This window comes from Hibiscus syriacus, unplaced genomic scaffold (assembly GCF_006381635.1).
Source record: "Hibiscus syriacus cultivar Baekdansim isolate YM2019G1 unplaced genomic scaffold, ASM638163v2 tig00006613_pilon, whole genome shotgun sequence".
Taxonomy (NCBI): Eukaryota; Viridiplantae; Streptophyta; class Magnoliopsida; order Malvales; family Malvaceae; genus Hibiscus; species Hibiscus syriacus.
Window position 1 is genome coordinate 190,844 of NW_024062103.1, and position 13,112 is coordinate 203,955.

Genomic DNA, 13,112 nt, shown 5'->3' on the forward strand with positions numbered 1-13,112 from the left:
AACAACGAAGTCCATGCTGCATGACCATGCGACCTCTATAAAAAGCCAAGAAGCTTTGCTTCAAAGTCACATCTAGTCTTTAAAGGCCTTGGAGGGTCAGGTTGGCCAAATTGCCACGGCATTACATTTTTTTCCATATGACAGTCTACTTAGTGATATTGAAGTCACTAAGGCTCAAGACAGGGAGCATTGTGGTACATTCACCTTAAGGAGTGGCTACGAAGATGTTAAGTTTGGGGGAGAGATACTCGGAGAACCCGTTATGAGATTGTGCACGAAGATCCGAAGGTGCAAGAAGATTTACATTTATTAGAAAGCAATGATAAGGGTTAAAAAGTGTGCAGCCAATGAAGACAATAAAATTTTTGCCACGGTAAAAGAAAAACCCCCATCAGTAGGAGTTGATAACCAAAGGAAAGCTATAGAATTTTGCAGCAACAAATTTTTATGCAGTGATAATCACTTCAATCTTGATGAAGAAGACGAAGAGGAGCTCGAGGATATTCCAAAGGAGATGAGTAAGTCTAGCTCACCCATAGCTAGACCGGGTATGAAATTTGAACCTTTGAATCCTACTGAATTTACTCATCCTAAACCCCAAGTAGCTGCTCATTTTTCTAGGCTAGAAATTGTGAAAGAACTAAGGAATGAAATGAAGATTAAGGAAAAATTCCCTAATGAGAAATTATTATTTTCCGCGGCAATTTTTTTGTATGTTGACATTGTCAATTTTCTCGTTAGTGTCATTTTGCTTCCTTACTTAAACAGCCTAGGAAAGAACAAGGTCATACACGATGGTGGCTACTGTCATAGGGATGACCTCGACCTCTCCAATGAATTTGCTGCCCAAATGATTTCAAGTTGCCACAACAAAAAGGAGCAAAAAGAGATCTCATTCCACTACTATTCATCTTCAGGAAAAGAGCACTTTGAAGAAAAGATGACTACTGCAAAGGTCCTACAAATCAGATGTGAACGACACGAAATGCCAGGGCAAACTATTTTGAAGGCATAACTATTATATGTGTGGGGTATTTTGGTCTACACTGGTGCTCCGGTCGAGCGCAACAAATCTACACTTCTCTTACACGATGTCAAAATTAGCTAAGTATCTTGAGGATGCCGTTACATTTGGGATTTACTCTTGCGCATAAATAAATGTTTATTTTGTTATTGTTTTTATTCAGCTTCCTTTTAATTGACTATTTTGTTTTTCTTTGCAAGGTTAAGGTCCACACAACCTTCAAACGTACCAGCATTCGACTCTGAACACTCCAACCCTACCAAACTGAGAAAGAGCATTCGTCGCGCGAACGCTGCACCGCCACCCACTTAAAGACAAGGTACCTTGCATTGCATTGCATTTATAGCATGTAGTTTTCATTTTCCTTAGATTTAATAAGCATTGGGGATAATGCTTCTCTCAGGTTTGGGGGAAGTTGGGTTCTCGCATCATTGCATGATAGTAGTAGTAAAATAATTATGCCATGACATAAGTAAAGGTTTGAATAGTTTTTTGGAATTAGTTAAGGATGCCCGATGATGATGAATCTTGATGGCTATGATAGAATGTACATGACTGGTTGAGGATGATAGAACTAACTTTAGGACTTGCTTCTTTGAAATTCTTGAACACACGATTGTATGTTTTACATGCTTGAGAAACTTAGAAAATTTTTATAAGAGAATTCTTAAAATGTCGTGGCATAAAATTTTGAATGATGAAAACCCCACTAAAAAATGAAAAATAATTTGAAAAAAATGAAAAAAAATGAAGTTGTGAATAAATGCCTCGACATATCTGTAGAGGGACACTCCGCTATGCCAGGGCATATGATTGAATGAAAGTAGTCACGGGATGACTCTACCTGACTAGCTCGGGGGTAGAAGGTATGCTTCATTTCACCTAGAGTGTGGGATGGTAAAGTGATGAGCTGACTCCCCTCGTAGCAGAATTAAAGAAAAGAAAGCAAGGTGGGAGTAAAAAATTTCTAAATGTCATGGAAAATTAAGAAATCTTGCTTAGAAAATTTTTAAGTTTGTTAAGCATGGATTAGATACAAACACGCACTCACTCACACAAAAAATCTTGCCCTAGGGGACAGTACTTGATTTCTCAAACTAGTCAAGCATGTTGAAGCTAAATGTTGAGGGCTGAAATTTTATCTCATATAACTATTCTACTTCTAAAATTGACATGGTATTTTTATTTTGCTTAATACTATCCATTGCTTGAGGACAAGCAATAGCTTAAGTTTGGGGGTGTGATAACTCTGTAAAAATGTCACATTTTGGAACATTTTCACTTAAGTTATTGAATGTTTAAGAGCTCATTTAGGACCATGTAGATGCATTTAGAAGCATTTAGTTACATGTGGTGGAATTCGGTTTGCCGCGACAATTTAATTTGTCACTAGTGCTACTTTATGGGAAAGGTGCTTTTTTGATGATGTGCAGGAATTGAAAGCAATGAGAAAAGGAAAGAAATGTCGTGACATAAGGAGATTGTTGAGCTAAATGAAAATGTCGTGTTCGACTGGCATTTTGAGAACGAAAAATGTGAAAGAATATATTTTCTAGCCAGCTGTCCCCAACTCTCCGTGCCCTCTGCCCAAGAAATCCACCTCGAAGATACGCCTGGAGGGATCGGCGTTGCAACTGCCGGTCCTGCTGATGACGTCGTCTGACCCTGCAGATCTTATCTATCCTTGGGTGCCTGCAACGGGTTATGTCGGGTCTCGACCAGCAACCCAGACTGGATCACTGCTATGCTCTGCCCGACTCCTAAGCACTTTACCATGGTTTTTGGGGTTTCCTAGGATAGTTAACACCAAGTTCTAGGGTTAATTTTCCCCAATAAATAGAGTATGAAGCCACAATGAAGAAGACTTTAGTTCCCCACTGTTTTGAGCTTAAAAAGTTAGAGAGAGAATGTCTCATCTTTCTCCGTCAATCCCACTTGCCGTGGCATTTCTCCTTGAAAAGCCGAAGGGAGTGGCGTTCTGAGCATCTGAGAGGAGCCAGTTCTCTAGGAGCAGATCTTGGTGGCCGAGGGAAGCATTGGGCAGTGAACGTCGAAGGCTTTCTCTTCTCCCCTTAGTCCTTTGCTTTTATATTTTGTTGTTGGGTTGTAAGGAACGAATGAATCTTGCTTTGTGCTTGTTGATTTCGAACCCCACCATGAACTAATCCTATTTGGTGGGAGTTCACTTGGATGTTTAAGTTTTTATTTTAATGAATGGTTGTTGTTTTATGCTTTATTCTGTTTTGTTTGTGAGACTTAATGCTTTAAGGTTGTAGGAGCTACGAGAGTAGCCTTTCCTTAGAAGGTGCTTAGGGTTCGAGATAATGCCTTGGCAAAATATCTTTAGTCTTTGAGAGAAGCTAGGGAGGAACTACACAAACAAAGGGTTCTAGATAGTAACTAGGCCTAATCCACCTTAGAGATAAGGATAGGATTTCATTCGACTAAAAGGAGTTGTGTATAAATGATAGGTTAGATGTTAATGCTGCCGCAAAAAGGTATTGCCGAGACATATCCTATTAACTGAACCAATAGGGTCACTACAAGGGCTTACGCCAATCGGTTATGCCAGGGCATCTTTAATCTGTTGAGTCCCTTACTAGAGATAGCATAGGGCATTTCAGTAGACTCTGTCGGGCAGGGTAAGCTTAGAAGAAACACCATTCAGAGACATAGACTTAGATTTTCCTTGTGACTCCTTCCACTCATTTCCATTGTTGCTTGTCTTGTGAGAAAGCTAAAGTCCTACATATATTAAATCTAGTATTTGCACTTTATTTTGCCTTGACATTTTCATCTGTTTGCATACATCACAATTTATATTGCCACTACATATCCATCTGCTACCACACCATCATTATTCCTTTACCACCACATCCATTCCATTTTGCCACTACATTCTCGTTTGTACATACCATAACTAACTTTACTTAGGTGACAAAGTAAAGTGCCTTGACAAACCTATTTGATTTCCCTAATTCCCTGTGGAGACTATACTCGACTTATCAGTTTATTAATTGTTCGATTGTGTATACTTGCACACATATTCGCATCATATTTTAGTACTCACAAAGAGCGGACAGGGATCGAACGTGAATATTAAACGATCTCGTAAGCCACAATCAAAATCAACTAAGACAGAAGATAACAATAGTTGTCATGAGACACAAGAAAAACAAAAGGATGCGATGATGTAAATGTAGGGTTAATTTTGTATATGATTTATAATTTTGTATGTGAATGTAATTATGCATGAGATGAGAAACGTTAGCAGTATGTTGTTGTACATATTCTTATACACAGTATGAGTCATGTTGATACTTAGGATATATGGAGATCGTTGTCTGTATTATTCCAAATGTCATCATAATTGTCATCATGTGCGGGACTGAATGGCCATTCCATATTGAGAGTATGTACAATAACTACAAATTTCAATAACTTTTTAATGAAAAATTAATAAACACAAAGATTTGTTTCCAACATTTTGTCAAGTATGGTTCCCAAACGTAAAGTTTCCAAAAAATAAGTAAGCATATGTGTCGATACATTTATAAAATGTATCGATCCCAAAAACATCGAAACCAATAATTATAATGTAATAGGTAATTTTGTAATATAATCGGTATAGATATACCAGTTTTATGAGAGAATAGGTCTACAACATGTATCGACACTTGTTGAATTTGTGTTGATACTATTTGTATAGAATGAATGCCCCAAAGGGTGCACCCATAAAGTGTCGATACATTTATAAAAAGTATCGATCCCAGAAACATCGAAACCCATAATTATAATGTAATAGGTAATTTTTCAATATAACCGGTGAAAATATACTGGTTTTATGAGAGAATAGGTCTATAACATGTATCGACACTTGTTGAATTTGTGTCGATACTATTTGTCAAGAAGAATGCCCCAAAGGATGCACCCATAAAGTATCGATACATTTATAAAAGTATCGATCCCAGAAACATCAAAACCCATAATTATAATGTAATAGGTAATTTTTCAATGTAACCGGTATAAATATACCGGTTTTATGAGAGAATAGGTCTATAACATGTATCAACACTTTTTAATTTTGTGTCGATACTTTTTGTCCATAATGGATGGCAAAAAGGTTGAACGCATACAGTGTCAATACATTTTCAAAAAGTGTCGATCCCAAAAACATCAAAACCCATAATTATAATGTAATAGGTAATTTTGTAATATAACAGGTATAAATATACCGGATTTATGTAAGATAGGTCTACATAATATATTGACACTTTTTAATGTTGTGTCGATATTTTTTGTCCAGAATAAATGTCCAAAAAGGGTGCACCCATAAAGTGTCGATAAATTTATAAAAAGTATCGATCCCATAAACATCGAAACCCATAATTATAATGTAATAGGTAATTTTTCAATGTAACCAATATAAATATATCGGTTTTATGAGATAATAGGTCTACAACATGTATCGACACTTGTGGAGATCGTGTCGATACTTTTGGTCCAGAATCAAAGCCCAAAAAGGGTGCACCCATAAAGTGTCGATAAATTTTTAGAAAGTGTTGATCCCAAAAACATCGAAATCCATAATTATAATGTAATAGGTAATTTTTTAATATAACCGGTATAACTATACCAATTTTATGAGAAAATAGGTCATCATAAAGTATCGATAATTTTTAAATTTGTGTCGATACCATTTTAAATATCGCGTGTTTTCCCCCTTCATTATTTATAGATTATAATCGATACAAACTCCAAATCGACAAACCCTAAACCTAAAGGCAGAAGAGAACTCTTCCTCTCCGACGAATACTAGCGTTATCATAATAGTGACGATCAGATATTCAGATAAATTTATCGATATTTTATAGGTTTGATTGATTTCTAGATTGGAGTTTTTTTCCTGAATGTGTTTGTATATTTATCGATAAATATACCAGTTTTATGTGAGAATAGGTCTACATAATGTATCGACACTTTTTAATGTTGTGTCGATACTTTTTGTCCATAATAAATGCCCAAAAAGGGTACACTCATAAAGTGTCGATAAATTTATAAAAAGTATCGATCCCAGAAACATCGAAACCCATAATTATAATGTAATAGGTAATTTTTCAATGTAATCGGTATAAATATACCGATTTTATGAGATAATAGGTCTACAACATGTATCGACACTTGTGGAGATCGTGTCGATACTTTTGGTCCAGAATCAAAGCCCAAAAAGGGTGCACCCATAAAGTGTCGATAAATTTTTAAAAACTGTTGATCCCAAAAACATCGAAATCATAATTATAATGTAATAGGTAATTTTTTAATATAACAGGTATAACTATATCGGTTTTATGAGAAAATATGTCATCATAAAGTATCGATAATTTTTAAATTTGTGTCGATACCCCCTTCATTATTTATAGATTATAATCGATACAAACTCCAAATCGATAAACCCTAAACCTAAAGAAAAAAATGAATTCTTCCTCTCCGACGAATACTAGCGTTATCATAACAGTGACGATCAGATATTCAGGTAAATTTATCGATATTTTATGGGTTTGATTGATTTCTAGATTGGAGTTTCTTTTCTTGAATGTGTTTGTGTTCCAATGTAATAGCATCCACACCCAAAATGGCTCCAAAACGTCAGCGTTAGAAGCGCGATCTTTCTCAAAGCTCTTCTCAACCCAGGTTTTCTCAACCACAACCTCCTTCTCAAACAAACGATTCTTCTGAGGAAATCAGATCCTTCGAAACTATGAAATTTAGATCCGATATGGAGAAACAAAGATGGCAGACGAGTTTTAAAGTAAGGAAGATTCGTCCCGAATGTGTCATTGACATGGGTTTATTGTTTGATGATAAATATGCATTTAGTTTTAAATTCACATTTACATCTTGGGGTTGGCTTGAATTCCTTGGAGTAGAACCAAAATATTACCCCAACCTAGTTAGAGTCTTCTACAACAATGTTTCCTTAATGCACGAGCCTAATAAGACTAATATAATAGGAATTAATACCCATGTCATGGGGAAGGATATATATATATATATATATCTTCGGAAACTATTGTAGAGGGTCTAGGTGTCGAGAATAAAAGGGATTCAGATGAAAATAATTTAGATACTACAATACAACGGGTTTCTAGAAATAGCCCAATTCACCTAGATGTAGAGTCGAGAGTGTTTCACAAAATGCTCACTTGGTATATCCGTCCTACTGGGGGGAAACATTCAACGCTTCGAGACAGCGATTATTGGTGGATAGAAAAGTATAAATCCAAATCCAAAATGGCTCCAAACATTGTTAAACTGATATTTAATAGAATTGTATATATGGTCACAAAGGGAGCAACAATTTCAACTTCACTACCATATGGATGTGTCATCACCCATCTGTTGGATAAGAAAGAAGTTGATTTTTCGCATGATACACCTGTTCGATTAACCTGCAAGATTGACATGTTATTTATTAAAAAAGCGGGATATGATTTTGTTGAAAAACTCGGTTGAAAGCGTATCAAGGAGGTCAGATTAGATCAAGATAGGGAGGAAATAGACCCCATTGGCCATGAAGACGACCAACCAATTAGAGACGCAATGATGGAAGAAGCTTCAGTTGGAGAGGATGTCACAATTAAGACGGTGATGGAATACATGGTCAATTTTCGGGATTATATTGATTCCCTTGTGAGTGGTGACGAATTAAGTCAACGACATCAAACGAGTTAGGTAATTCAATATTTATGTTTCTAAACATTTACACGTTCTGAAATGTATTTTAATTTCTTTTAACAGATGTGGACAACCAAGCGGTCAATGAAGATGAAGATGACGATGAAGATGACGATGATGATGATGATCCAAATAAGTATATCGTGTATACAACACCGCCTTCAAGAAAACTTGTAATTTTTTATCTCAATGGTGTCCTTGCCTACATCCCAAGACAGCCTGCAGGTTTAATTTTGTTCTTTTGTATCCATTATTTTAACATATAAGCGTAGAACTTTAATCTCATTTTCTTTATATTGTAGATGTTGTCCTCAGAATAGGATTATATGAATTTATGCATTTTTGTGTAGAAATGTTGTTGTTGTCATTTGGTCTTCCAAGATGAGGTTAGAATTGTTGAGCAATTGAATTACTGTAGCCAAAATCGTTAATATACAATTGAATGTTAACATTCAAACTTGATTACAATCTCAGGCATAACGTCGACCATGTACTTAAGAAACTACCTTTATTTTCTGAGCATTTTCTATTCGCTTGGGTAAGATGAATGTCATTACAGTTTGTCGACTTTTATTTGTCTATGATTCCTACATATTTATAATCGACTGTTTTTGAACAGGATCAAGCAAAATGCAAAATATACGATAATGTTACCTACTGTAAAGATCTCAATGATGTTTGGAATTTGTGTCCTGATTTTAACGAGCTAAATACACTTTTGGTCGATGATTCAGCGGAAAAAATGATGTATAATCCGGTAAGTTACATTTATGCAATATATTTTTCCAGTTAAACAGGTGTTCATACATTTATTGATTAACAATTTATGTGTTTATATAGAAATACAATTACATATGTCCACATCCATTTGATTCTGCTTCCCATTCGAACGGCAATGCTCTAGGTATGACACAAATTTATTCATGCTTATGCGAATTTAGTTTATTGTTAGTAAAATTGCACCTCATTAGTTTGATAATTGAAATTTTTTATGTATGTCCTCAGAAAAAGGCGGAAACATACGAGAGTATTTGGAAAATTTGTTGAAGGCGCCTAATGTTTCGGACTTCGTTAGAAATAACCCTTTTTCATCGAATTAATTTCGTTGTGGGTACATTATTTGAACATTGTTGTGTATGTATCTTTTGGTTTGATTATATTAAGTGTATATTTTCATTCTGATTGGATGGGCTGTGCATAACAAAACAATCTATATATCTCTTCCATGTGAGTACTTATCTAATATGCATGTTATCATTGATTATTCCATATTTGCTTCTCTGTATACAGATACATTTGAGGATTGTTGAAATATCAATGCTAGTTATTAATGTGTTTTACATCTGCGTGCAAATGTATCGAAACACATTATTAAAGAATCGTTTTCTATAATCTCCACAACAAAGTTTTCATACTTAGAAATATCAGTATATTTATAATCGTTTTCTATAATGTATCCGAACTTAAAGTTTCCCATAAAGTGTTGATACATTTTGTACAGAATGGATGGCAAAAAGGTTGAACGCATAAAGTGTCGATACATTTTCAAAAAGTATCAATCCCAAAAATATCGAAACCCATAATTATAATGTAATATGTAATTTTGTAATATAACCGGTATAAATATACCGGTTTTATGAGAGAATAGGTCTACAACATGTATCGACACTTTTTAATTTTGTGTCGATACTTTCTGTCCAGAATGGATGGCAAAAAGGTTGAACGCATAAAGTGTCGATACATTTTCAAAATGTGTCGATCCCAAAAACATCGAAACCCATAATTATAATGTAATAGGTAATTTTGTAATATAACCGGTATAAATATATCGGTTTATGAGAGAATAGGTCTACAAAAAGTATCGACACTTTTTAATTTTATGTCGATACTTTTTGTCCATAATGGATGGCAAAAAGGTTAAACGCATAAAGTGTCGATACATTTTCAAAAAGTCTCGATCCCAAAAACATCGAAACCCATAATTATAATGTAATAGGTAATTTTGTAATATAACCGGTATAAATATACCAGTTTTATGAGAGAATATGTCTACAAAAAGTATCGACGCTTTTTAATTTTGTGTCGATACTTTTTGTCCAGAATGGATGCCAAAAAGGTTGAACGCATAAAGTGTCGATACATTTTAAAAAAGTGTCAATCCCAAAAATATCGAAACCCATAATTATAATGTAATAGGTAATTTTGTAATATAACCGGTATAAATATACCGATTTTATGAGGGAATAAGTCTACAAAATGTATCGACACTTTTTAATTTGTGTCGATACTTTTAAATAACGCGGTTTTTCTTCCTTCATTATTATATATATGTAACATAGCAAACCCCTAGCGATAAACCCTAAAGGTAATTCTCTTTTCTTCCTCTCTCTGACGAATACCAGCGTTCATAACAGTTACGATCATTTATTCATGTAAATTTATCGATATTATGGTATTGATTTCCAAATTGGACATTTTTTTTCCCTTCTTGTGTTCGATAGGTATGTTATCGAAACCCTAATTTTTTAGAAAGTCTTCGAAAATGGGGGTTAGGTTTTAAAGTTTGTTGTTTGTGAATGGTTATAGGTTGCAAGTTCAACCTTTGTTCGCGAAGATGATGACCTTCAAATGGAGCCCTAACGTATCAATATTGAAGAAAATCAAAAGCGACCAGTAAGTATCAATGTATTCATGTAATTGTTCTTGAAATGATAATTGGATTAAAGTATTTAATCCAATTTAATTGATTCAAATCTCTACAGTCTGACTGAATACGAAAGGATAAAGGAAGCTCATAATCATGTTGACAGCATAGCCAATAAAACCCCTTGCAGGGTCCAAATAGTAAGCTAGGAATTGGTAAGGCAAGCTTCCTTTAAGAGTAGGGTTTAGAGCCCTCCAACGTAAGGAGTGTATGATTGAACATTACATATAATAGTTGTATTCAGTTGTTGAAGAATTGTTTTTAATTTTATATAAGGATAGTTGTTGTGATATACGTTCACGTTTCGGGATCAAGTAGTTAGATGCGTGCAGTAGCCTATATCCTCAGGGCAGAGCACAAGAAATCTTCACTTAAAGATTTACCAAGAGTGGTAGCTTTTGCTCTGCATGAAGACCGAACCTAGAATCAACTTTACAATTATGCCTATCATGCTGAAGAGAACCTGTTAAATAATAGGATTTGCACACAACTGCAAGTATTTTAAACCCTAAACCCAACTACTCACATGAAAAATTATACAACATAGATGTCAATCATGTTATGGGAAATCCTGACATCTTTGTTGTATAATTTTCTATATGAGGAGTAGGGTTTAGGGTTTAAATTGCTTATAATTGTGTGCAAATCTTATTTTTCGGCAGGTTCTCTTCAGCATGATAGGCATAATTGCAAAGTTGATTCTAGGTTCGGTCTTCATTCAGAGCAAAAGCTACCGCTCTTGGTAAATCTTAAGTGCCAGATTTCTTGTGCTCTGCCTCGAGGATATAGGCTACTGTACGCATCTAACTACTTGGTCCTGAAACATGAACGTATATTACAACAACTATCCTTATATAAAATTAAAAATAATTCTTCAACAATTGAATACAATTATTATACGTAATGTTCAATCATGCACTCCTTACGTTGGAGGACTCTAAACCTTAAACCCTCAAAGAAAGCTTGTCTTACCAATTCCTAGCTTACCATTTGGACCCCCAGGTTTTATTGTCTATGTAGTCAACATGATTAACCTGGATAATCCAAGTTACAGAACTAATTTCGGCCATGATTGCGGGAGACTATAGTCTACAGATTGTTTGGCATTTATATGATGATGCGGATGAAATAGACTAAGAGAGTAAATTTTGTTAATGTAGGGTTAATTTTGTATAAGTTACATACGATTTATAATTTTTTATGTGATGTAATTATGTATGAGATGAGAAAAGTTAGCAATAGGTTATTGTACATGTTTCTTATACACAATAGGAGTCATGTTGATACTTATGACATATGGAGATCGTTGTCAATACGTGCGGGACTGAATGGCTATTCCATTCTGTCTTCGAAAAAATCAGTTGATGTAGGTTGTGTGCTTGTATTCAAACTGAGCTTGACTTGAGGACATGTTAGTTTGTTATGTCCCTCATCGTTGCAGTACACACATCGCCTAATTTTCTTCTCGACCTTATTCTTCGGTACTTCTTTTCGATTGCGTTGTTTTCGTTGAGGGTCATGAACGTTGTTTACTACACTGATCTGGTTGACTGAATCATTCAAACTAAATGAGTTTTCAAATTCTTCTATTAGTCTTTTCATCTCATCTCTTGCGGTTTTGAAAGACCCGTCTGTCTTTGGTGCAATGTAGCATAACCTACTTGACGTTGAATGTAGAGCAGCGAACATTTCCATTTGCATCACTTCTGGAGGCACATTCAAGTCAACATAACTGGGTGCAGAAGCCTTCGCATCCTTAGTCCACCTACTTTGAATCAAATTCCCGGGCAAATATGTGTAATCCAAGTGCTTCAAAATGTGAAGTTGATGGCGACACGGAAGTCCAACGGTCTCGAATTTTTTGCATTAGCAAATTAGGGTTTCCGTACGAGAATCAAAACTAATTTCAAATGTCCTATTTTTTTTCTTTGTACTTTGACAAAATATAATACTGACATTCATCTGATAAGGACTGAATCTCTTCCTCAATCCGGTACAATATCTCCCGTAGAAGTTCATCTTGGAACGCATGAAAAGATTCATGGGTAAAAATCTCAGTAGCATGGCTTTCAAGGTCAACCAGTTTTGTGATCTGGAAGGGCTTCGTCTGGGAACTTAAGTAATCCGCTTTCAACTCGTTCATACGCATTCTACTAATTCCATCTTCAATTGCACGAACAACATCTAAATATGTCTTCTTGTGTTTCAGTGCAATCGCTAGTGAAGCATTCATAGACTCGCACCTTTGTGTTGAGCAAATAATGGCAAAGAAATGACCGGTTAAATATGCTTGTGCCCATAAGTGCCGAGTATTTCCCTTCTCAATCACCCATGGATGTTTTTGACGTTGAATTCCGAAACAACCGAACGCCATTGAATATCAAATTCCTCGGTTGTCCACCAGGAAGCCATGCATTTTGAGAATGATACTGTAAATTTTGGGTCACCAATGTTAGCTTGTGAATTGCGAGAAAGATGCCAAGAACATAATATGTGCTTAGCATAAGGGATAACAGATTTGATAGCCCTCTGCATTGCCCTATCCCCATCGGTGACAACTGAAATAGGTGATTTATTCATCATGGCTTCTAAAAAATTCTGTAGCACCCACTCGAAAGATTGAGACGTCTCGTCAGCGATTATGGCAGT